At 42.1% G+C, this 26202-nt stretch overlaps 1 protein-coding gene across 1 annotated transcript in view; it reads left to right on the top strand.

The window, feature by feature from the left end:
• The first annotated feature begins 823 nt into the window (after positions 1-823).
• Positions 824-26202, top strand: part of SPOPL (speckle type BTB/POZ protein like) — a 59760-nt gene continuing 34381 nt past the window's right edge. The window contains exon 1 of the mRNA XM_032801699.2: positions 824-1048. The gene's annotated coding sequence lies outside the window, so the exon portion shown is untranslated. The remainder of the gene's footprint in view (positions 1049-26202) is intronic.

Here is a 26202-nt window from a genome sequence, read left to right as displayed (position 1 = left end):
AGCTCATTGCTCAAGACTGTCTACACAAGGGCACAGAGCCAAGGTCATAGGGGTAACCTTACTTCTGGTATTTGCTAACCATGGTGTGTAAAAATGACCCTTTCTTAAGTGGCACTTTTGAGAGGTCTGGATGCCTTCGGGTCTTGCTAAAGAGCCTTCAAGTTACAGGTCACCTCCTGCACGGACTGAAGCTCAGGGGGCATTAAAAGTAGTTCCCACTGAGTGGCTGTTGGACGCCCCCTCAGCAAGCTAAGCCTGGTGGGCCTGAGCTGGAAGCTGACTGCTACGGACACCCTGGGTCCGTGCCCCTGAGACACAATGCTCCTTTCTGCAGCGCTGCCACCACTCAGGATGTTAGGGGAGCGGGGGGCTGGGGCTGTCTGGACATGGCCTCAGCCAGAGTGGGTGAGGGCCCGAACTTGCGGGGTATGTCAGGGGGTGTCAAAGCTCGGGAGCTGGAGAATCGCGGAGCGCCCCCAGGTGCGTTGTGCCAGCCCCCTCCTGCAGTCTGGCTGGCAGGGCACGTCCAGCTCCGACTTGGGTCCCTAGGCAGCGTTGCCAAGGAAACCGGGCAGAGGCCGCCCCAATCCGAAGGCAACGCGACCCCCAGGCTGATGACAAAGCCCCCGCCCGTCACACTGGCTGACAGCCTGCGGGCGCGAGGCACATTCAGCGTTGCTGGCGCCGCCCTTACAGGGGCGCTCAGAGTGCGCGCGGGGAGGACAGACCTCATCACCGCAGCACGTGGCATCGCCCAGCCCGGCGAGAACCCGGATGTGAGATCATCCCTGCACGCAGCGTGACCCCCTCCCTGCCCGGAAGTGAGGCTGCTGGGGCTGTACGGGAGCCGGGAGGTATCGGGCAGGGGTGTGTTGGGGAGAGAGGTCTCGGCTTCGTCCCCGGCGCTCGTAGCGAGGAAGCTTGTGAAGTGGAGGAAATGTGGCTCCGCGACCATCGTGCCTCGCCGCTCCAGTCTCCCACCGGGCACCAGTGACCGCCCGCCAGCATGAGACCCGCTGCCGAGCCGCCTCGCCAGCGCCGCGCTCCGGTAAGTTCCCGAGCCCCCAAGGCTCCTCAGGCTGCACCCGCTGGGGGGTCTCCGCCCCTGGCCTGTGCTAGTAGCCCGGCGCTGTCCCCTAGGGCCGCGGCGGAGCACGGGCCCCGCCGGCAGTGGGGAGGCCCCGATCCCCGGGCCAGTGGCTCTCTGCGCCCCTGGGCGTGCCCGGGACTCCCGGGGGCAGGTCTACGTACCGCACCCTCCCCCCGACAGCACTGCTGCGACCGCGAGCTCTGACTGTCCCCGTCCTGCCCCCAGGCCCCAGCGAGGGGTCGCGATCTCGGCCCTTCTCTCCCAACACACCCCGGTAGTCATCGAGTAGCGAGGCCTGGCACGCTGGATCCCAGAGGGGTAGGGGTAGGGCTGTGCCCTCCCCTCTCCCCCATCCCAACACTGAATCCCAGGCAGGGGAGTGAGGCCTTGCCCCCAGTCCTGCACACCGGCTGGGACTCTGAACAGGCAGGCAGGCCCTCCACTCCTCTTCCCCTAGCAGCTACTCCCCAAGATGGGGGCATTGTGCAAGGAAGGCGTGTGGAGTTCAGCTTATCTGGGGGGTGATGCAGGGCAGAATCACAGAGAAGGGTCAGAGTCCCTCCGTCCCCCACTTTTTCCATCCCTTACACATCCCCAAGGAAAACAGGGGGGAGAGGGTCTTTTGGCTTTTCCTCAGAAACCTCTTACATTTCTTTCTGCTTGAAAACTCTCAGATATTCAACCCCTTCCCCTCTTACCTAGGGGTTTGAATAGGCAATGATAACTGTGGACTCCTTGTTTCAAATGTGGAGCTTGTATTCCCATTGGGGTAGTAGCTTGGAAATAGGGCAGGAAGGTTGCTTGGTTCCGTTTTCTGAGCTCTTGATACTTATGCGTATGAGTGCTGCAGTAGCTAATCAGTGAATGAGTGCTAGTCTAACAGATGAGTTAATTTTGGGAAATTTTTTAATGAACAGTGACTGTATAAAGCACTGGTCTCCATCCTTCCTTACATCAAAAATCACTTGTCTCAACCTGGTCATAAACCTATGAGAGGTAGAAAGGTCCATTTGTGATTTATTTCCTCTCTGTATATGTCTGTATAACATCTAGAGAGAGAGAGAGACACTCTAGTATGTCTGAGGGAGACAAGAAAGTGACTATCCAAAATCTTATGTCATTGTTTGTTTATCCTGTACTTGTTGCCTGGACTTTCCCTCCTTATTGTAACATAGTTGTCTAAGAAAATTCCACATCTTCCTCTTTGGAACAACAACAAACATTGTTTTTGTTGTTGCCTTGTTTTGGGTTGTGTAACTTGCTGGGGCCTGGAGCCCCCCGCGTGCACGCCAAGCGCGTGCTTGGGGCGGCATGTTGCGGGGGGTGCTCTGCCAGGAGGGCGGCAGGCGGCTCCGGTGGACCTCCCACAAACCGACTGGCAGAGTGGCCCCCGCGGCCTGCTGCCCTGCTTGGGGCGGCGAAATGTCTAGAGCCACCCCTGAAGTTGCAGAGCTTCATTCTAACTGATGGCAATGAATAGTATTTTCAATTTCACCCTTCATTCATCCACTACAGTTTGGGCTGTTAATGAATATAACTGTTAGGGCCTTGGTCATAACACAGTTGTCTCTTACCTGGTTAAAATTGCTACAATTTGGAGCATGAACAGGAATGCTGTCTCACGTAGTTATGTGATCCAATGAAATCCAGTTTATACCTCAAATTTTACTGTCAACTTCAGTGTCCCGATGTGGTGGTTCTGTATTGTAGGCAAGGCATTTTAAGACACGTGATAGTTAAAGGGCCAAATAGTATTTTAACAAGGGAAAGACTATGAATAAACTAAATTAACATGAACAAAAATATTACTAACTTTTTCAAAAGTATAACTTAAGAATGAAGTGTATTGTTTTGTATTATAATGAACTCTATTAACTTTGAAGATATTGTGAACATAATAGCTTAGTTTATTTTAAGTGACATTCCGCTCTGTAAAAGTATATTTGTATTCCTATTAATGTCTAGCTTTTATATGATGTCATTCATCCATACATATTTACGGGTTAATTTAAAAAAAAAATCATTTGTCCGATGTTTGAGGGTCAGTGACTTTCAAATCAAATGTGTTTACATGAATCAAAAGATGGAGTTTCTACCTGTCAGCCATGCAAAATCAATGTGGTATCTGAGATTCAACCTGGGTTCTTTCCTACACTTTACAATGGTTCTGCAGAATAAATTACACTGTCAGTGTTTCATGTAGTTAGAACAGTACAAAGGAATTCTTCTGGTTCTGGAATTGAAGTTGAGGAATCACGTGGGACAGTGTGGGGCTTTTTTAGTTAAAGTTTTCAGACAGAACCATCAATTTCTAATGGCTTTTCTGAGATTGATTTGTTCCTATTTTCATAATTTTGCAAATTGTGTTTTACTTAACTCTTTTACTTAACTGTTCTGAAGGAATAAAACATGGTGAGGATGTTAAGGGGGCTGGAAATTTAGAAATCACACGCATGTCTGAAATTTACTTAATGTTGTTACAGCTAACTCCTAGGAGTCCTATACCTAAGAGTAGGGAAATGCATTTTTTTCTCCAATTCTTGGTTTGTTCCTTGCATTTAATAGCATATTTGTATGCCAGGTTCACTGTTTCTGCTGCATATGCTGCATAGTCATTTTTCCCTTTTGTGTGGATCTATCAGACAGCCATAGGGAAAAGAGAAACATTTTAAAATAATATTTGTAAAACCACAAAACACTGCAGTGGCAAGTATAGTATCTGAAACTACTTCTAACTCAGTCCTTTGAAACCGACTAGATCTCAAGTTGACATATTTTTAAAATATCCTGAAATATTCTGATTGGGTCTTTGTGCCACACTGAACATATTAAACAGGCTTCTACCATGTTTTAGTTTCAACAACTAAGAATTTATTGTTGTCAAAGAATGTAACTTGTTGAAATTTTAGTTACTAATCAAGGCCTTATTTAACTTGTGATATTGCTGATTCTGCTATATTAGGCTTCCTCTGCATTTTTGACAGTGGGAGCTCCGGGGCACCTCTCTCTCAGCCCTGGGCCGCCAACAGTGGGAGCCCCCGCTCTGAGCCTTGGGCGTCTGACAGCGGAAAATTGCAGAAAAGTAATAATGGACTTTATTACCGCAAATAATGAGGTTCATTATTACTTTTCTACAATTTTCCATCGCTTGTCTGCAACTCAGCTGCAATTTTTTGACAATCATCCCGCAATTCAAGTACGGCCTTGCGCATGATTATCTATGAGGCCCTAGAAGACCATGGTAAATTAAAGCGGTTGCTAGCTATCCATAAATTTGTATGCCAGCCCCCTGCCCCCCCGCCCCCCGCAAAAGAGGGAAAATGAAACAATGGCAAAAATCTACTGATTACAAATCTTAGAGGGATACTAGCTTGAAGGCTAGTTACTTTTATTGAATTTTCTGAAAATAATTTCAGTTAGTAAATCCTTTTGCCATTTTTTGTGGTTTTATGAGTATCTGAACTTTTTGAGCTGTAAATAAAAGAAACTGACTAACTTATGCCGGGAAAATAGTTAAACCAGCTACTGTCAAATATACAAAGTAAACATATTTGAAAAAATATTTTTTCAAATGTTATGTTTATTGTAATAGGTGTTCAGATTCAGTTTTGAGTAATGTTTAAGTTGATTTTTTTCTACTGACTCTTGTTTGTTTGTTTTTTGTCTCCTGTTTGAGCTACAAGCTTTTTTTTAAACCTCAGCCTTCTTGTACTGTACTTCACTTTTCTTTTTACATCATGCATCCTTGCAGAACTTTGTACTCTGAAACTGTTTCTTACCATAGTGAGTTCTAGGTGGTCAGAAGCTGTGATGATAGGCCCTATATAACAACAAAAGTTTCAAGTACCAAGATTCCTCAGCATTTTCCTATTCTCTGTTTTTTCCACTGTACTGGTGAGAAGTAGATTTGGGATGGCGTTTCCTCTAGTAGCATTCTCTGACTGGATCATGCTATTGAGAAGCATTCCTGGGTTTTTGAAAAAGAAATTCCTTAGGCAAAACTTCAATAAAGTTAAGAATAACGAATTCTAAATGAGGCCATTAGATGTTAAACTAAGGTAACTGTTTACAAGCAATGTCAGAGTAAGTATTGCTTTTGTAAAATATTCTGATTTGCAGAGTATATTTAAGAATCAGTGTCTTTTTTAATTAATCCATCCTTCTTTGCTTTCTGGGTATCTTATTTAAATTTTTATATATGCAGCTAAATATAAATGAAAAAGACACAAATGTATTTATTCATATGTATATTAATTACTTGGGAATGTTACCCAACACCCAGTAAGGCAAGGATTAAGCCTAATCGCCAGTCAAAACACGAGTCCAGAGCCATGCCTTCTCCTGCTGCTTGAGTCCCTCCCTCACCACATGGTCCAGAAGACCCTGGTAGAGGCCTGTGAGGGACTATGACTGTGCACACTTTACAACAGCTCAGCTGTGCCACTGTAGCTGCGCCGTTGTAAGCTGCTCTTTATCGCTGGGAGCTCTCCTGGTGACAAAATAACAAGGCAAGGTGACAAGGGTCAGTAGCTTCGTCACTGGGAGCATAGCTCCTGCTGATGAAACACTGTCCATACTAGTGTTTTTCATCGTTAAAACTTTTTTCATTCAGGAGTATTTTTTCACACACCCATCCCCCTTCTCCCCCCCCCAAGCGACAAAAGTTTTAACAATGGAAGTGCCGTTGTAGATAAAGCCAATTTTTTTTAAATCCTACTTTCGTTCCACCCCGTAATATCCACTCCCACCTGCCCCCACATTGTTTCTTGCAAGTTTATCCCACTCCCACCTACAGAAACCTTGGATCCTGCAAACCCCTCGTGCTACAAAAAAAAAAAAAAGGGCCGGTTAATATATAAAAGGAATTCAGACACAATTTTTACTAGTAAAAAAACCAAATCTTGCTTAAACCATGTAAAAATACTAACTCCTGTTTATAATAGATATCACGTCTCTTTCTATCCCTTGGTTAAATTTAAGTATTGAAATCTTTATTTAAAAAAACAAAACAACACCCTTGCTTTACATTGCTGAAATTCTATTTGACAGACCGATGAGAGATTTAGTGTTTTCCTGCAAATTACTGCAGTCTGGTGGGTTTTTGTTTTTTGCCCACCCAGTACCATCCACAACAAAGTACATTTTACCTGGTCCTGCGATTATGGGAATGGATCTGGCCAGACCCGCCAGTTGCTGCAGGGCTCTAGACCCTGGCTTTCCATTGGCTGAACTCTGCATCCTGTTATCTTTCCGTTGGCTGAACTCTGCATCCCGTTATTCCTGCCCAGCCCCCCCCCCCCAATTATGCTGCCCTTCCACATCACTGTCTGATATTAAGGATTGTGTAAGGCAGCTGTTTATAAAAATTGGGAGTTTAGATCATAGAATCTTGATGAACTTCCAAGTTTCAGTGTCCTGTAGTAAAACAGATTTTACAGTGGTATTAAATATTCAATTTCAGTTTGGAGGACAAGAGCTCTGTTTCTCTTTTTTGGCTTTAGGGTTGCAAAGGCATGTTTGGCTTTTCCTATTCTAGCTCTAATATCTTTCTGTTCCACGTTTTGTTTACAGTGCTGCCAAGATGTGATGTCAGACCTGTTGTGATAATTGAACCTACAGATTTACCCTAATTGTGAGCTCAGCTGTGACAAGTGGAAGTTCATGAAGTGGACAGGGATGGTGTCCCTAGTCTCTGTTTGCCAGAAGCTGGGAATGGGCAACTGGGGATGGACCACTTCATGATTACCTGTTCTGTTCATTCTCTCTGGGACACCTGGCATTGGCCACTGTTGGAAGACAGGATACTGAGCTAGATGGACCTTTGGTCTGACCCAGTATGGCTGTTCTTGTGTTCTAATGACCTATGATAAATGTTGAAAGGACAAGGTGAAAAAGGGAGGAGACCGACTGAATTAGTGTAAGTGAAAAGGCCTACTGATATAATTCAAGGACTGTGTTAAGATAATGGCTGGTAATGACTGGAAATCCATGAACCAAAATTGATGTGTTGAAAATTAGGCCTAATTGGTGGCTGAAATAATTAAGGATATTCCAGCCATCATTCCCTTTTGAGATCCTTAAGAGGGGAATTTTTTGGGACAGATGTGAATTCTGGATGACTGAAAAACAAGAGAAGGGGAAGGAGCAAGCTTCACCATCGTGGCTACCACCCCATCCTCCTGGGCCTTCTTTGTTCTAATTCTGAAAGATGTCCTGACCAATCTGGGTCAGAGAAAGGGACCTCAATGACATCTTCTCTGGCTCTGGCTAAATCCCAGGATGTGAGGCTTTGTCACAAACCTCCCTGCCCAGTGTGTGTTCTTTTCCTTCCCCACCACATTTCTTTTTTCCTATCCTGTTTTTGCCTACTTTTTAATAAGAATCTGGCTCAATTGGCCAAGACTATATTTTACAAAACTGCAGTAAACCTGTGACCAAAGAAACGGCTAAAAGCAATGCCCTAAACAGCCAGATGCTGGTGCAAGTTTGCCTGCCTTGGGAGTGGCTGATAAGACGCTGTGCTGTGCTTGTGTTTTTTCGATCAGCAGGGTTGCAAGTGAGAGTCAACACTAGAGAAAGAAGCTGAATTTTCTATCTCTGCTGTTCTTTTCTTTCCCCTGTTGTGTGTTTGTTTTGTTTTGCCTTCTAGGAAACAGAATCAGTCTTGAACAGCAGCAGCAAAAACGTCAGCTTCAGCCCATCTTGGCTAACTTCTTTTTGGCGAAAAGAAAAGGACAGTTATTACCATCTTTAATACCATTAAAGATGGTAATAACTTTGAGACTGTCAGACCACAGCATTTTCTTTCTAAAAATTCTCTCCAGCTAAAGAGAAAACGAAAACCTTATTTAATCTTTTTTGTTTCAAATTATTTAACTGTTTTGCTTTTTCTGTATCTTTAATAAAAGTTACAAAAAATTAATGGTATGGTTTCCATGGTTCTGAATAGATTGTCTCCATATACCGAACCCTGTTTAAAACTGTACAGTTTCAGGGTCATACTAACACTTTTGACTCTTTGGACCCATACTCTATCAGAATTAATATACAGACCGTATCTATGTCAATTCCAGTAAATACTGTTGGTGATTTTTATTGTGTTGATTCTCATGGTTTTTGTTTTCTTGGTGTTGATTCAGCCCTATTAGTTGTGCCTAAGTGTGGAGATCATTTGTTTTATCTTGCCTATCTCTGTGGGTATAGGACATTACACTGATGCCATCTGCAAAGACGAGGTCTTCTGGCTTCTCTGTGAAAGTCCATTGTGTCTCTCTCGGTAGTTGGTTTTTTCTCAGTACCCCATCCATTACCAGAGGATGAAGGTCTTGACTTAGGTGACGTAAGACATCCTTGTCTGACTCTGGTTGTTACCTCTAATGGCTTAGTCAATTTGCTGTTATGTATTATTTGATGTCATATTTTTCAAAGAAACTCTGAATGATCAGAGTCATTTCTGGAGGAATTCCATAGTGGCATAGTAACTTCCATAATACATGTCTATCCACTGTGTCAAACAAAAAGCTTTTTGGAAATCAGTGAAATTCATAGTGTGTGACTGATATTTCATATGTGGGGCTACTGTTTGAGCTATGCATGATTTCTCCTGTTCAGCCCTGCCTGTTGTCATACCCATAAATCTACAGCTTTCTTCATTCTGTCTAGAATGATGCATGTAAATATTTTAATTGGGATGGACAGCAGTTGAATGCCTCTCCAGTTTTTGCACTGACTGAGGTCCTTTTCTTTGGCAGCTTCACTGTATGACCATTGTCCCTCTTGTTTGCTATTTTTCTTCCCCATATCTTTATAAGAGGCCTGTCAAAGTGTCTTCTGCGTTCTTTGAGTCCTTCTTAAGCAATGCTGCAATAAAACTAATTAATCCCACCCAACGAATGATTCTGTGGCAAGTTCTTTTTGTCAGAACCTTTCACTGCTACTCCAGGACAATCCTCTGCATGTTGGAGTGACAGGAACCTCTCACCTCCTTTCCCCCTGTCCTACCCCACATGTCTCCTTGCTAGGTTGTTTGAGTTTCCCAGAATACTTTTTCACAACAAGGCAATGTAAGGCACCTTACTTCCTGTGCGGTGGCTGTTCCCTTCAGCAGAGACGGTGACACCACAGTGCCATAACTATTTGTGTACACATTGGGCAGACATCACTGCTTTAATTTGATCCATGTTTGGAAGGTAATGTTTGCACCATAAAGGCTAGAAATTTTTTTAAATGAAAGCCTGGATTCAGTAGAAATTGTTTATCCTGAGAAGATGACTACTCACTGTAGCTTAGTAGATTTTTCTAGTACTGTGCTTGCATGTGTGTATAAGCAGAGTGTGGAGCTGTGCCTAATATAATGCAGAAATGTCTCAGTTTTAGTGACAAGGTGGGTTAGGTAACATCTTTTTTTGGACTCAATTTTGTTGGTGACAGAGACAAGCTTTTCAAGCTCTTCAGGCTCTGTGTAAGCTTGAAAGCTTGTCTCTGTCACCAACAGAAGCTGGTCCAATAAAAGATATTCCAGACACAGGGTGGGTGAGGTAATATCCTGGGATTGACACAGCTACAATAACACTGCGTACAACAATGGAAGATATTATTTTTAGGGGTCATTTTCATTTGTTTGTAACTTTCGCAGTTTTTTTAGCTTCTAAAAATGTACAAGATATCATGTATATAAATTGTTATGTGATCTCTTAACTGACTGCCAGTGTTCTTTGGATTTGTGTAGGCATGTGTCGCTTAGGAAACTTAATAGGGAGTGTAATGCATTTCTCTCTGCTGATTCAGAAACTCATTGCTACTACCGGATCTAGAAAGATTGAATCTACGAGTTTAGTGAATCAAGTTACTTATCTACATCACTAGTACTGGCTTATTGCTCTAAAAAAGTAACTTACTTTTTAAACTTTCCTGTCAAAATGAACAGCTACTGTTCTGCATTTCTGTAAAAATCCTTTGTTGCAGGAGTGACCAAAGTAACATGGTATAAAGCATGTTAACTAGAAACACAGTTTAATAATTTGACCTTTATTTTAATTTATCAATACAGCTTCCCTTCGTGTGCTGTTTTTTCGGAGGGTGAGGCAAGGCTGTGTTGATTTCAGGTGTACTCTACACAGACTGAATTCTAGTTACCTTGACAGAAGTATTGCCTCAGATACATTGAGGGTAATCAGTGTGTTCTTCACTGTGTTTTTGGTGTTGGATTTCTTGTGGGATTGAAGTGGGGAGTGGCTAGTTCTAGGGAATGTAAATTGTGAGCTCGTGAAGGGTTAGAACATGTTAAATTTTTTAAAAGCATCCTTTTTATCAGACATTGACAATGAGCTAAATATGTTTTGTTAAAATCAAGCCAAGAGTTTTGGGTTTCTGCTCTTTGTCTAGACTAGAGCACTCATTTAATTGTGCTTCAGTTGATAGCATCATATATACTGAAGTATCAACAACTGAGTGTTTTCACCATCAATTGGTGTAACATTTGCCCTTGCGAGCATCCTTGGGTTGCCCTACACCAATGTGAGGTGTGGGTTGTCATCTGATATACAACTTAACCCAGTGTTTTTACAGAGGTAAATTCAACATGCTGACACAACTGGGGCTCTGTCAAATCAGATTGCTTCCTCAGTTGGCAAATTCTACGCTGCAAAAAAACAAAACAAAAAATCTACTGCAACAGCGAGTCTCCAAGCCTGAGTCAACTGATTCAAGCTCACACTATGAGGTGAAAAATAGCAGTGTAGGTGTTCCTGCTGGTGCTGGAGCCTGAGCTCTGAGACCCACCCTCCTCTCTGAGTTTCGTTGCCCAGGCTCCAGCCTGAGCAGGAATGTAGCACAAGCCTGCATCAGTTGATCCAGGCTCTAAGACTCATTGCAACATTTGTTTTTTCCAGTATAGATGTACCCATAGTTTACAGGCTAAGAATCCTCTCTCTGAACTACTGCCACCATATCCCCTTCCCTCTCTGCTTTTCAGCAGAGGATCTCTGGCTGAGACTGCACTGTTTACCTCTTGGTCATAAGTGAGAGGGCATGTCTTCTTTCCAGAGTTAGCATTTCAGCCGGTGAACCACCGTTAGCTGAAGATTTACAGAGTTGGGGCATGGGAGGAGGGGAATCACGGTTAGGGAACATTTCTAGGGTAATGAGGGGGACTGAAGAGCCAGGCAAGGCAGAGAAATTGTTGCTCTGTACATGGACAGCTGTCAGAGCAGACAAATTGCTCATTTGACGTTGACAGTACACCAGTTGTTCCTTTTGTGTTGAGATAAAGCCTAGGACCCTGTTGTGCTGGGCACTGTGCAAACATATAATAAAAAGACTGTTTATGTCCCAAAAAGTTTAAAGGCTGTGTTCCAGTGTGGTTGCGGCTTAATCATTTAGTTTCTTAACTTTGAATGGACTAGTCATTGAACTGAAATAGTTGAGAACTGAAATGAAAAAAATATTCTCTGTACCTGCAGAAAAGGCTAATGGTATCTAAAACAGGTTTAGCACTTCAACAAACTCTGGTTCCAGACTTAGCCACTGCCTGCCAGGAGCTCAGTGATTTGACTTGCTTTAAAACTTATCAAATATGTATTACTTAATTTTTTTGGATTAGTCGATTTCAAATTTAATTTTCAATGTGTGTTTTTTAAAAAAAAAAAAAGCCTGTATTTAATTTAAACTTAAACTGATTTACATTTTAAAAAAAATCTGATTCTTCTTTCTTTTAAAACCCCCCTCAATTTTTATCCACCCTGTTCAAAAGTTATATTTAAGTTTACATTCCATTTTTGTGTTGCTTTAAAGATTTTTATAAGGGCACACTTTTTTAAAAAAAAAAACAAACAAATTGTTGTGAAAAAGTCTGGAGTTGGCTTGTTTGATGATTAATTGTAACCTAACGCAATCTCTACAAAATAAAATTGCAAATTTACTATGACAATGATTTGGCAAATTTGTCTGTACAATTTAAGAACCCTGTGTTAGATTATGAACTCTGCATGTATCTTGACCAGATTGCAAACTCCACTTTGAAGTTGCATGCAGCCTGTTGTCTTTACTGTTCTTTTACTGCCATGTTGGACTGAAATTCCAACAGGGTACTGGCAAAGGTGTAACAGTAGAGGATTGTTAAACCTTGATGGTGTCCTATTAAAAAAGGAAGCACTCTAGAAAAAAGGCTGACCCCTTCCCTTCACAGATGAACTGTTATCTGGGAGAGGTCACCTAGCAATGAAATCACCTGGGGGATTACCTGTTCTGGCTGACCAGGGAGTCACCTGACAGAGGAGACTGACTAGAAGGTTATAAAGAGGCTACCTTGTTTATTTTCTCTTTGGCCTTTTTTTTCACCGTCTTAAGATGAGGAAACTGCAGGAGCAGAGTGAGTCAACGGGGAAGGGGAGACACAATTTGTCTATTTGAGCACATATGGTCCCCCAAGCACTTCTAAGGGAAGGATGAGCTAGAGAGGGGAAATGTATATAAGGTTTGGGTTTTTTCCCTTGTATAGATCTCTGTGATTCTCATTATTAAAAGTCAATGCTGTATTTGAGTCCTGTGCAAACTGTGTCTGTTGTGTTCTGCACCTACCATGTGCTCTTTGAAGAGATAAATCAGAATGCTCACATTTGGATGGAATTCTAAGAAAGGGAATATTTAAGTTATGAGGGGAGTCTGAGGAGTCCATACTGGTTCCATAGGCTAGGTGTTTGGGCCATGTGGTAAGTTCTCAGGAGGGAGTATTAGATGAAGGATCTCACTCTGACAGTGCATCTAGGACTCAAGAACTGAGACATTGCCTGAGCCTGGGCTCTGTGCAGACTTTGAAGTCTTAAAACACCCATGAAAGCAGAGGCTGGGATTTCTTTCCTCTTTGGGCTGCCAGCAAGAGAAGCTCAACTGGGGCTGTGACAAATTTGGCATATAATAGTTATAACTGAAGTAGAATGGACAGAATTCAGTTTATAGAACTTGTATATCCTTCATCTTCCTGCAGACTATCTCAGAGCTTGTTCTTCTATCTGTCTGAATGCATACATTTAACAAAACTTTTTTTCACTGATTTTTGAAAAGAAAGTAGTAATAGTGGCAAGGGGCTATATTTATAGTAATCAAATATGTGGATGATTCATAGCTGGGAGGGACTGCAAATACTGTGGAGGTTAGAATTTAAAAACACTTTGAATAATACATTGGAGAAATAGCTGAAATTAAAAAAAAAAAAAAAGTGAAAGACATTTGAAGAATCAGTCAAAGCATTGGACACTCTAAATGGCTACTAATTTCATGGACAATTACACTGCATTCTTACTAAAGACACCTCTCGCTCCTGGGGGCTGTAACTAATTGAGATGAGTTCTCTCTGCAAGAACTGCATGAATATAAGAGGTGGGAGGAAAACTACATTAGTAACACTACAGAAGAGTGTGAGTAAAGTTGATGAGTTAGCAGTATAGCTTTACAAAGAGCCAAATGTTATGTCGGGTTATGTTAATAGGATTATCATGTGACTTGTATTCTTGCCAGTATTGGCTTGTCCTCAGTTTGCGTACTACATTACATTTTGGGCATTGTTTTCTAAAAAAAATCTTTTTATTAAAGCAAAGTTGCAATAAAATGTTAACATACATCATACAATCCTTTATTTGTTCAGCATCAGGTTAATATTCTAAGAACCTGTCTAAAGATCAATAAGAAATTGAAGCATTTCCTAGCAAAAATTGCAGCAAGAAACAACCTCCCAAAATAATGAGGCACTCACTGCAGTTAACTGAATTTTGTGAAGGAACAGTTATTTCAAATACCTGCATCATCAAATATACTTCTATCAGATACCTGATAACTGTAGTTTGGATTTATCTATAAGTGTTTCAAATAATACACTGTAATACAGCAGTTTTAAACTGTGTTCTGCAGAGAGCAGGCTGGTCACATGATGCTGGCTCTCTTCTTGGTTTCCAACTACTAAATTACATTAAACACTTCCCTATAATTTTTTTATTAAAGCAATTTTCTTTAGTTGCCACAGGGATAGTACATGATCTGCAGTGGGTCGGGAGGTGTTTGTGAGACATTCTAGGAGTGATCCATGCCGTGTGTCTTTGTCCATGCTATTGACGTTCTTCTTTGCAGGGAAAGCTTGCAGATTCATTATGATGGATCTTACCCCAGCATGCAAAACCTTGGAGGCAGAACCAGACCTATCAATCAAGGCAGTAGTCACTCCTGTGAAGATCCAGCCAGATTATTCTGCCTCCAACAGTTGCGGGGAGGCTTTACAAGACTTCCTGCTCAGAGCAATTAGAAAATAGGGCAAAACAACCAAAAAGGGATCCTTTTTATTGTTAGTGTTTGACAAATTTGATTATAAGCATCACTGGACTGTTTAGCAAGCTTGCGGGAAACACCTCTTCTGATACTGAGGTAGCTGGCTGTAGCAGATTCTAGTGCGGTCTATCTGTGAAGGCTTTGGTAAGGACATCTCTCACACAACCAGAGAAATAAAGAAGCTGACAGAACAGAACACAAAAATGTGTGGGCTAACTGGATCCAACTTGATGTGGATCAGCTATGCTACTCCTGCTGTGCTAACCAGAGCCTCAAACCATCCATGGACCATGCAACCGCTGCTTTCTCACTCTCTTCCAAACAGCCAGCTTTGGAGGGATGAGACGGAGAGCAGCCCACACATGGAATAACAAGTAGGGAGTAAGGGGCTCCATTTCTCATGCCACTCTTATGTAACTCCGCCTTTCTCACTGAGAGATAATATGAAACAAAAGGGCTGTTTCGTGTTCCTGCCCTTCCCTTGAGCAGGAGGTTAGGGAACGTATGTAAAATTCAAAGCAACTTAGGGAGTCCTGAAGAGTGAACCTTTCAAGTGTTATGCATACTTCTACAGCACAGCGGCAGTTGCTGTTTCCCCTTTCAATTCCCTTATCTCTGGGCATAGAGGCCATTCTCCCTCTATACTACAAAGAAGGGGTGAAAACCCTATAAAGAAAAGATATACACTCAGGGTATGTCTACACTATGGAATTATTCCGATTTTACATAAACTGCTTTTGTAAAACAGATTATATAAAGTCGAGTGCACACGGCCACACTAAGCACATTAATTCCGACGATGTCCATGTAGCCAAGGCTAGGCGTCGATTTCTGGAGCGTTGCACTGCGGGTAGCGTATCACCGTAGCTATCCATATTCACAGTTCCCCACCCATTGAATTCTGGGTTGAGATCCAATGCAAAACCAGCGTCGCGGGTGATTTCTGGGTAATGTTGTCACTCAGTCCTTCTCCGTGAAAGCAATGGCAGGCAATCATTTCGCGCCCTTTTCCCATGGAATTGACCCGCCAGACACCAGTAGCATGGCAACCATGGAGCCCATTCTGCCTTGTCACTATTCAAATCGTATGTACTGGATGCTGCTGACAGATGCGGTACGGCAGGGATGCTACATAGCAGCATTCATTTGCCTTGCAAGGTAGCAGAGATGGGTACCATCCCTATTGCGACTGTCTGGCCATTGTAAATGGTGATGAGATGACGGTTATCAGTCTTTTGTACCCGTCTGTGTTGCTGTCAATGGGTGCTCTGGCTGGCCTTGCTGATGGTCGCCTGGGACACATGGAAAAATGGGATGACTCCCCAAGGTCTTCCGCTTCTTTATGTTTTGTCTAAAATAGTAGTCTTGCCTGAATAATGGGCAATGTACTAGAGAATCAGAGAGCACAGGCTGCTCCGTGTAGAGCCCCAGAGATTCCGGCAAGAATGATGAGCTGCATGCCATCTAGGGGGTGCCCTGCAAAAACCCCACCGTTGCTTCCTCCTCCCCAACTCTCCTGGGCTACCGTGGCAAGTGTCCCCCCATTTGTGTGATGAAGTATAAAAGAATGCAGGAAAAGAAACACGACTTTTTAGTGAGATAAATCGCGGGGAGGAACCTCCAGCTGCGTGATAGTCCAGGCAGTACAGAATCTTTCTTTAGAAATGAAAGGGGGGGCTGATTAGAGCTCAGCCTCCAGTTGCGATTGATGAGGAACGGTTACCAAAAGCCATTTGTACCATCTGCCGGGAATGATCTAGGAGTCATTTCCATTTTTACCCAGGCGCCCCCGGCCGACCTCACCGGAGGAGCTGGAGGGATGGGGGGGGCGAGGGCGGTGAACGGGAAGCGGGTGGGCATGGGGGGGGGACCGGGTCGGGCCACGGAGGGGAATGGCGGGGGCAAGGCCTGCGGATTGCGTGATAGGCTATGTCGATCTGCCCGGAGTGCGGGTTCGGCAGCACTCCGTCATTCAGCAGCTATGCCGTAGACATAGGGTGACTATTGAAAATGGCGGAAACATTTTTTTCCCTTTCGGGGCGGGGAAGGATGAAATATGACATATACCCTGAAACCCCGGGAAAATGTTTTGACCTTCAGGCTTATTGGAGCTTCAGCCTTAAGAATGCAAATGCTTGTCGGGACTGTAGGATAGTGGAGTCCATCAGTCCCCCTCCTCCTTCCTTCCCTCATGAGCATCCATTTGATTCTCTCGTGCTTTCCGTTACGCTTGTCACGGAAGCACTGTTGCTGTGAATCTGTATCATAGCCTGGAGATTTTTTCAAATGCTTCGGCATTTTGTCTTCTGTAATGGAGCTCTAATCAGACAGACCAGATTTGTCTCCCCATACAGCAATCAGACCCAGGTATCTCCCATCGGTCCATGCTGGAGCTCTTTTTTGATTTGCGGACTGCATGCCACCCGCTGTTGATCAGCAGTCATAGCTGGGCAAACAAGATAATTACATTCAATAAGTTTGCGGGCTTTTCCTGTCTACCTGGCCAGTGCATCCGAGTTCAGATTGCTTTCCAGAGCGATCACAATGGTGCACTGTGGGATACCGCCCGGAGGCCAATACCGTCAGTTTGCGGCCACACTAACCCTAATCCGACATGGCAATACCGATTTCAGTGATACTCCCCTCGTCGGGGAGGAGTACAAAAATCGGTTTAAAGAGCCCTTTATATTGATATAAAAGGTTTCGTTGTGTGGACGGGTGCAGGGTTAAATCGGTTTAACGCTGCTAAATTCGGTTTAAACGTGTAGTGTAGACCAGGCCTCAGTGTTGGAATCCTGAGAGGTTAATTTCTTTCTCTGTGCTGCTCCCCGGCCCAGTAAATCTGAGAACTTGGGAAAGAAAATCAAAGGCATCAAGGAAGGACACTACAGATTCTGACCATAGGGGTCACTCCTCCACAGAGGAAGATTTCTAAGGCTTAATCCTCCCTGCCCTGGGTAAAACAAAAGTAACATAATATAAATCCTTCCAGTGTATAGGCTCCAAGAGGGTCAAGAAAGGGCGCATGGAGTACAAAGAATGTTTTTCATATTCATCTTCCTGGGAGCAAAGACAGTTCTTGGAGCCAGAGCTCATGGAGGAGGAAGAATCTTAGAAATAATTTTTTTTAATTATTATTTTTATTTTTTTAAAGGCAGGTTGTGTTGAAACCATTCTCAGGAGTACTTTGCAGACTCTGTATTCCTCCAGAGGAGCCCTTGGAAAAGGAGTTAGTCCACCCACAAGTAAACTTGTCCTGATACTCCCAGAAGTCTCATTTAAAATAATGACAAAAAAGAAAATGAAGCTACATCAGCAGCCTTTAGTAGACATGCTGCCTGCATGTCTGGTGCTAGTGCCATGCGTGCATGGTCAGATTCCTTAGTGCCCACTTAGTGCCATTCAAAATCAAAAGATCCTCTGGACTAGCAGACATTTTTAGGCAAAATTTTCATAACAGTGGCTGTTGTGGGAGATGCTCGAACCCCAGCAAGCCTGAGATTTACAGTATGATTAGTGTATAATACTTAATTCTGTGTGACAATACCAACTCCGCCTGCCTAAGGCCTTGGAAAGCCCATCCATAGACAATCACATACTAGATACCTCTAAATATCCTGTCAGGTAGGCTCTCGTGTGAGTCTGTAGATAAGCACTATCATAGAAACCACTTTTAAATTAAGCAAATAAAAAAAAATCAAAGGATACCTTGGAGCGCAAAAGGAAATATAGACCCTACTATAGGTCTTGGCACACATACCAATCCAGATAATTATAGGAAGGGTATCCACTTGGCGCAAAGAAGAAAGGAGATGTTTCTGGAAAGCCCTCTATATCAGGCAAGCATGACTACAGGATGATTCTTTGATGTGATGCTCCCCAAATAGGGGTCAAGTAGCAGAGAATCTCAAAGTGTCAGATCAGTACTACATTGGAAAAATGGATCTTAGCAGAAATATCCAGCCTCAGTTGCACATACACTTAAAGTCAAAGCCAACATCAAAATGGACACCCCCTTTTTCTGCTAACCAATTGGAAAAAAAACAGTAAGAAGACTGACATATATCATCTTCCAATTGGGGAGAATTATTTTCCAGCAAACAAGAAGGCTTAGTACTCTAGTCCATCTGCTTCCGAGTACCTAAGTGTTCCAAAATCAGAGGAGTGCTTAACCTGAAGTTTTTGGAAAGATTAGTCCAGAAGCCACAAATCAGGATGGAAAATCTAAATTCTGCCATTGCAGGAATTTTAAAAAGGGTATATATATATATTTTTTATTGTCAGGTGTTCTTCAGATCAATTATCTGTACATCATTATATGAACTCCCATAGGTGGTATCTCAGCTACACATAAAATGGACAATGTACAGTATGCTACTTTACTTGTTAACCTACCTGCTTCTCTTAGGGTTCTTTCTGTGAGCAGAGAAGGGGTCACGTATACCCATTGTAAAATGTCTGTCTTATTGGAGCAGTTGTCCTGGAAAAGGTCTACAAAGCAGCAATCACATAACCCAGGTTGTATTCTGGAATAATTTGGATTTGTCAATACAACCAAGAGCCAAATGATTCTATGCAATCTGTTGTTTATGGGAGTTGTCATAGAAAAACTTCTGTAGGGATTGATATCTGTCAGAGGACAGGATTCAGAAACTAGTGGTCACAAGGCAGAGTGATAAAAGCAACAAAGAGTCCTGTGGCACCTTTATAGACTAACAGACATATTGGAGCTTAAGTTTTCATGAGTGAATACCTACTTCGTCAGACGCACATGAATGATGTTCATTCTCCAGCCATATTGATCGTGGCTCTGATGTCTTAGATCAGAACAATGCTGAGTGAGGTTTCACATGGGTCCTCTCCGAAGTTTCCTAATTTCTTGAGCCTATAGGACTTATCATTCCTGTCAGCCCTTGGTAATGGGACCACCACCACCCTGTGTTAGAACTGGAAGGGGTTGTGGGGAGAATCCATGCCAGGTTCAAGAGCAGGAAGCTCATTCAAGGAACAGCTTCATCCAGAATTAATGGAAGAACAGACCTCAACAACGTATTACTTGGATCAAGCTGAGAACAATCAGTTATAACCTAATATCCATAGTACTAGTCCTGTTCAGCCAAGATGGCTGATGGCTTACAATACTTTGGCAGTGTTTCTTCGACAAAAGGAGGTACCAAATCCCAACCTGGCTCTGGGTATCGTAATCTTTTCTTTTTCTGAGTGACCACAATAGTTCCCAGCCTAGGAAAATTCTGCTTGCTTGGATAATTCACCACTCCACCCGACTGTGGCAAACAGTGGGCAAATAAGTGTGCACCTATGCTGGTGTATTTTCATGACAATTTTGCAGAGTTGACTTAACTTATAGTTGAATCTGTGTCCAGTTCATAATTAACTTCTCTGCCGAGACAGCCAGCAAGAGTACCTCTCAGTGCCAAATGTGGTGATTGACACTTACACACTAGAAAGCTGAGACAAACCCCTCAGGTTATATCCTGGTTCCAGAAATTATGTTTTTATACAAAGCAGCAGAGCATGGTAGAACAGCATTCACTGCCAGCATCACCAAAGGATAATGTTAAAACAAGTTACACTGCTTACCTACGGCAGTTTTAGCTCAAATAAGGTTAGTTTCTTGGCCAAACAGTTATAAAGCACCTTTCATCTTCAAAGCACTTAAGCCTCAACACCAAACCCTGTGAGTTATAATCTCTTCCAGATAGGGAAAATGAGACAGAGGTAAGGTTCCCAAGAGCACAGAACAAGTCTGTGTTAGAGGCTAGATTGGCATTCAGCGTTTTTTCCTATTCTTGGGTCAGAGATAAGACATAATTTGTCGTTGTGTTGTGCTATTAAACATCTGCTGCACTTCAACTCAGTGATCTTTCAGACATCATAATGTAGTCGCTCTCCCTTCTACTCATGTTTGCATATAAATTTGTAAACATTTCAGATAACGGGAGCTATACATATATGATTTTATTACATTTTGTACAGATTATTGCAAGAGTAATCACTAATGATAACTATGAACTTTATGATCTACTAATATAATGAGGCTGTGGAACGTTCCCTACGTCTGTCTGTCTCTTTCCTCATACTGCACCGGAGAAGAAAAGTGGCGGCAGAGCTGCACAATATTGATAAACCACAGATTTTTCAGTTTGCAGTGTGACAGAGTAATATTTGTTTGGTTAATAGTGTATGGTTCTACACTGAAACATTTTAAATGTGGCCATTTGCAAAATACCATCTCTAGTGAATGGGATTAATTGCTTTTGTAAGATATGCTTGTAAATTATGCTTTACACTATTTCATTGTCTCTTCCCTTGAACAACCGCTATACATCTGAACTACATATATTTTATAATATTCTAAAAAAGGAAATGAGTCCTGTTAGGACAAGGTCCAACCCTCTTTCTAAATCTGGAATACAAAAACAATTCTAATCTGTGTATTAATGTTCCAGGATTGCCTGTGTGTCACTCTAAAGCCTAGAATGTCCGAGTCAGTGGAAAGTGATGGAAACAGCTACAAACATGGTTGAGAGCTCTTTTTGTTCAGAATATCACCAGGTTCAATTATCACTGGGATTTGTGGTCAGTTACTGTCCAGTTTTAAGTTCTCAGTCATTTTGACTTTATGAATTACAGCCCTGCAATAGTAAGGCATGTATCTATGCCTTATCAAGAGTCTCTTTCATTGAGCTATCAGAGCTAACTTAATCTGTCACCATCCTTACTATATAGCTCATTTGCTTACAACAGTTGCATTGATTGTATGAGGGAGACTAGACAGATGGTGAATTACTTGGTCCAACTGCTGCCATTCTTCAAAACCACCCACATAGGAAATCCAATTACATGTAGCCCCTCACTGCAGCATGCACACCCCTCCTTTGCCACAGAAATTATCTTAAACTCCCAGCACAACACGCACACATGCTCACTCTCACGCATGCTTACTGTCAAACCATGCAAATGAGCATCAGAGCCACAGGTCATCACTAATACACGTGAAGAAAACAAAGGTACCGAAAGATCTTCCTATAAAGGGACCACATTGGTACTGCTGAATCACAAATAGTTATAAAGGATAGAAAAGTCCTAAGGGCACTTCTGACCGAAGAATCAACAGGATGCTTAGTCAAGGTGTTTAGTAGAAGAACTAGGTCCTCAGAGGGAGTTTTTCACAATCCCATATGAATGAAAAGGTAGGCAGCTATAAGAAATCTTATGTCTAGGTAAGAGGACAATCCTGCGCCTACTTGCTGTCTAGTGAGCTGGAAATGTCCATTGCTTGAATTTGAGTGTTGGGTTTGGGGCCAATATTGAGACTTTACTATAAGAACTTTTCTGGGCGAGGTGGGGGGGGGAGGAGTTTCCTTACTGTCACCAAATCCATCCATGCTAGGGACTAAAGGTTTGTCTACACTACAGTGGCATAGCTACAGTGATGTTGAGGGAAGGGGCTTTTCTGTTGATGTAGCTAATCCACCTCTCTGAGAGTCAGTAGTTAGGCTGACAGAAGAATTATTTCATCAACCAAGCTGTATCTACAGTGGGGGATCGGTTGACCTAACTACGGCACACAGGGTATGCAGATTTTCACAGCCATGAGCAATGGAGGTAGGTTGATCTAATTTTTAGGTGTAGACCAGGCCTCTGGAGATGCCCAATTTGTGGGATATTTTCTTGCACACTCTAGGGGTGCCCACCTTTACCCTTCCATGGGCTCAATGCATAACCCTGTTAATTTATGTACCCATCCTTACCGAATTCCTAGGACTCAGGGCGTACTCTTTGTGGGTTTACAGGACCTTTTTACCAGTGAAAGAGCCTTACACAGTAATATCCCTAACCTCTATTTATTAACAATTACCAAGCAAATTACACAAGCTAAGCATACAATGCTGTGCTTACCAATCCTGATCATGCAGGCGGACTTTCCTGTTAGCCAGGCAACGTCAGTCTTGTCTGGATTCTGGTTGCTGGATTCACGGTTGTGCAGAGGATTCTTAGCAGCTCTGATCTTAGGCTGTGTCTTAGAGGTGACTACTTCTTCTTCCAGGTCTTTTCTTATTATTATTCTTCTGTTCCTTCTGCTTGTCTCCTTCTTGGACCCCAGTTGATATAGTGAAACTTGAGTCCTGCTTAGCTATACCTTAGCCCAGGGGTAGGCAACCTATGGCATGCATGCCGAAGGTGGCACACAAGCTGATTTTCAGTGGCACTCTCACTGCCCGTGTCCAGGCCACGGGTCCGGGAGCTCTGCATTTTAATTTAATTTTAAATGAAACTTCTTAAACATTTTAAAAACCTTATTTACTTTCCATACAACAATAGTTTAGTTCTATATTTTAGACTTATAGAAAGAGACCTTCTAAAAATGTTAAAATGTATGACTGGCGCACAGAACCTTCAATTAAAGTGAATAACTGAAGCCTTGGCACAGCACTTCTGAAAGGTTGCAGACCCCTGCCTTAGCCAATCATTTAACTGAAATATTAGTAAACAATTCTCTAACCAATTCTAACATATTGTAAAACTATTCTTTAACCAATCATAGCCCACCGCATTAATTAATTTATACCTAGCAAAATTATGTAACGGAAACCATACAGATAATAGAGAAACGGGGAAAGAAGTAGGGATTTCACAACCACAACTTGTTGATAAGTGATTGCTTGCCAGACAGAATGCCATCAAACAAAGTTTTCTTTAACCATCTTAAGATCTGTTTCTTTATCTGGTGATGGTGAGTACTATTAGGACAGGATCGCCTTCTTAACAGCCCAATGCTACGTTGTTTTTATATAATTTAGATGGAATGTGAGAATGTGACTCTCTGCCTCTTGGCTGATGGCTGCTGCTCTCCTAACATGACTGCAGACAAAGGCCTTAGGCCTTAGAATATGGCTACAGGAAAAGGCCTTATCCTTACAAAGGCTGATAGTGCAATATAAACACATCTGAATAACTAAGATTGTTAGTTGTGATCTTTAATTCAAAAGTTGCAGCCATAGTTTGTTACAGTTGTGACTCAAGGCATGCAGCCTGCCTTCCAAAACAGAGCAGCGGGACAGGAGAGACGCTGTGTAACCTGCTTGGCTCTCGAAAACAAGCATGACAGGAGATATAGCTGGGCCATATTTGAGTAGCATTGTGTCCCCGTGCAACAGGCTGCAATGACAAGGGGTGGCCAGGCCAAATTTGAATGAGCAGTGTTGCTACCTGGCATTTAGGGTCTCAAAGTCACTCAAATTTTCAGCAATTATAAAGAGTTGCAGTGTATGTTAAAAGTTGTGGTTTCTGCAACAAACTTATCGCCCATGATTTTCTCACAGCTTTATGACGAACTATTTTAAAATTGATGTCCCTGAAATATTTTGTAGCTAGTTTAATTGTTCTAGGCTTGGTTGTATAATTTATACCTTGGGAGCAGATATTTCCTGTTGAGGCATAACTGAGGCCTGGTCTACACGGGTAGGGGGGGATCGATCTAAGATACTCAGAACAACATTTCTTAGATTGACTGACTGACTTTGTGTCTTCGCGGCATGGGATCGATGGCCGCCACTCCCCTCATCGACTCTGCTTCCGCCTCGCCCTGGTGTATCGTGTCTGGATGAGACACGATACATCGATCCCTGATAGATCGATCACTACCCGCTGCTTGAGTGTTAGGTGCCTTCTGGATCCTTTGCTGGATCCTGGATGCAAATAGGTCCACTACTGGGGACAGGGTGAATGATCCAGGGTCCACTTGACATCCGAAACTTGATGGGTGGTGCTGGCAGCGAATGCTGTTCCATCATGATCTGCTACTTTGTGTTTGTATAAAGCTGATTTCTGGAACCAGGATGTTACCTCTGAGGGGTTTTTCTCAATTTCATAGTGTATAAGGGAACGTCACGTTTGGCAGTGAGAGGTACTCTGATTGGCTGTCTCGGCAGAGAAGCTAATTATAGAACGGGCGTAGATTCAACTATAGGTTAAATCAACCTTGCAAAACTGTTGTGAAAATGTACCAGCCTAGGTGCACAAATTTATTTGCTTGCTGTTTGCCATGTTTGATGTTGAGGGGAGGAAAAATACGTTAACCAAGTTAGTAGAATTTTCCTAGGCTGACACAAATATTGGTCACTGAGGTTAGATGGTACCATTTCATGTGAACTCTCAGAGTTACGAAATACTGGTAGAACAGCATGAGGAAGATTATGCTAGCACTGCCTGTTGTATCTTTTCTGTGGCAAAATAGGGCTACTGTCTCCAGAGAGGACAATCGAGCCCTTCCCAAACCTCCAAATTAGGGAAACACTCTTTATTTTCTTTGTTAGAAAATGTGAATGATAAATTTTATTTACTAGATTAATTTCTTGTGATTTGTGTCAGGCTCTGTTTGGATGGAAATTCAAATATAATTAAAATGCACAAAAACAGTATTTTAGTTTTATTAAATAGTACTCTTCAATGTGCTGGAAACATAAGAAAAGTTTATCGGAATATGTTCTGCATTTAAAACTAAGTAACTTATTAAACAAAGGAAGTACCTAGTTAGCAAATTGAACTAGTTGTTTCCGATCGTCATTCCTTGAGGATTTTAGAACTGGTAGACCTCATCCTCTCACATGTTCACACCTAGTTTTTATTTATTTTTGGAAGAGGAAAACAAACTTTTCTGCTTTTTCAACTCCAATTGGTTTCTTAATTGTAAATGAACTGGCCATTGAACTGAACTAATTGAATAAACTGAACTGAAGAAGATGCTACTGCAGTCAAAAGCTGGTTTAGCACTTCAGCAGACTCGGGGGTTCCCAGTGCATAGTCACTGACTTCCACCAGTTCAATGACTTCTTTAAAAATTGGCAGTGAACTTGTACTGCTTAATATTTTTTGTATTTCATTTAAATGATTATAATAAGCTTAGACCTTAACATAGGCTGTCAATTTCAAATATAATTTTAAATTGATGTATTCTTCTATATTGAATTTACATAAAACTGATTTTTAATCAAATTTGTGTCCATGTTATGAAATAATTGATGCAAGGATAATTCTGAGTTTTGCTAATAGGAATATATGTGAACCAAGAAAGGATACCACTATACTTTTTGCAGCAACTGAGGAGAAATTCACTAAGTACAGCATCTAGTTTTGCACACCTCGAAAATAACAAAAAATAGAGAAAATTCAGAGTAGAGCACAAATGAGAATTGGAAAATAAGAACTGATAAGATGGGTTAAGATAACTAGGATATTGAGTTTTCAGTCTTTACTTGAAATGCATACATGGTTGGAGGAAAGTGGTGTTTCCTTGTCCTTTAGCAATCGCTCAGTATAGCTATAGTATAATTTATTTCGAACTGAGAATTTTTATCTGGCTCCTCCCCACTTTTCATTGTCATTGACTTCAGTGGATAGATGACCTCATTCTCCAATGCATGTTTTGGAACATAAAACTGAGTTATTGTGAGTTTAAACCCTCCCAGAACGTAAGTTCATGTCTGTTCTACTAGTAGCATCAAAGAGAAACATGGAGAAGATGGCATTTTATAAAATGAGAAACTTATAATCAGCCAGCTGTAAAGAACTACATTGCTATTAACAGTTCTGTTGTTTTTAATCTAACTTCATGTTGAGGCTAGAAATATACTGGATTAGAAATGGAATATTAGAATTATTACAGTAAACTCACATGCTTAAAGCCTCTTGTATTAATGGGTATAATACTCATCCAGTGTTACTAAAATAATGACTGTTAACTGTTGGTTTGAACGGGAGGGTAAATGTAGTTG

This window comes from Chelonoidis abingdonii, chromosome 10, assembly GCF_003597395.2.
Source record: "Chelonoidis abingdonii isolate Lonesome George chromosome 10, CheloAbing_2.0, whole genome shotgun sequence".
Classification (NCBI taxonomy): domain Eukaryota; kingdom Metazoa; phylum Chordata; order Testudines; family Testudinidae; genus Chelonoidis; species Chelonoidis abingdonii.
This window is presented reverse-complemented; position numbering and strand designations above follow the sequence as displayed.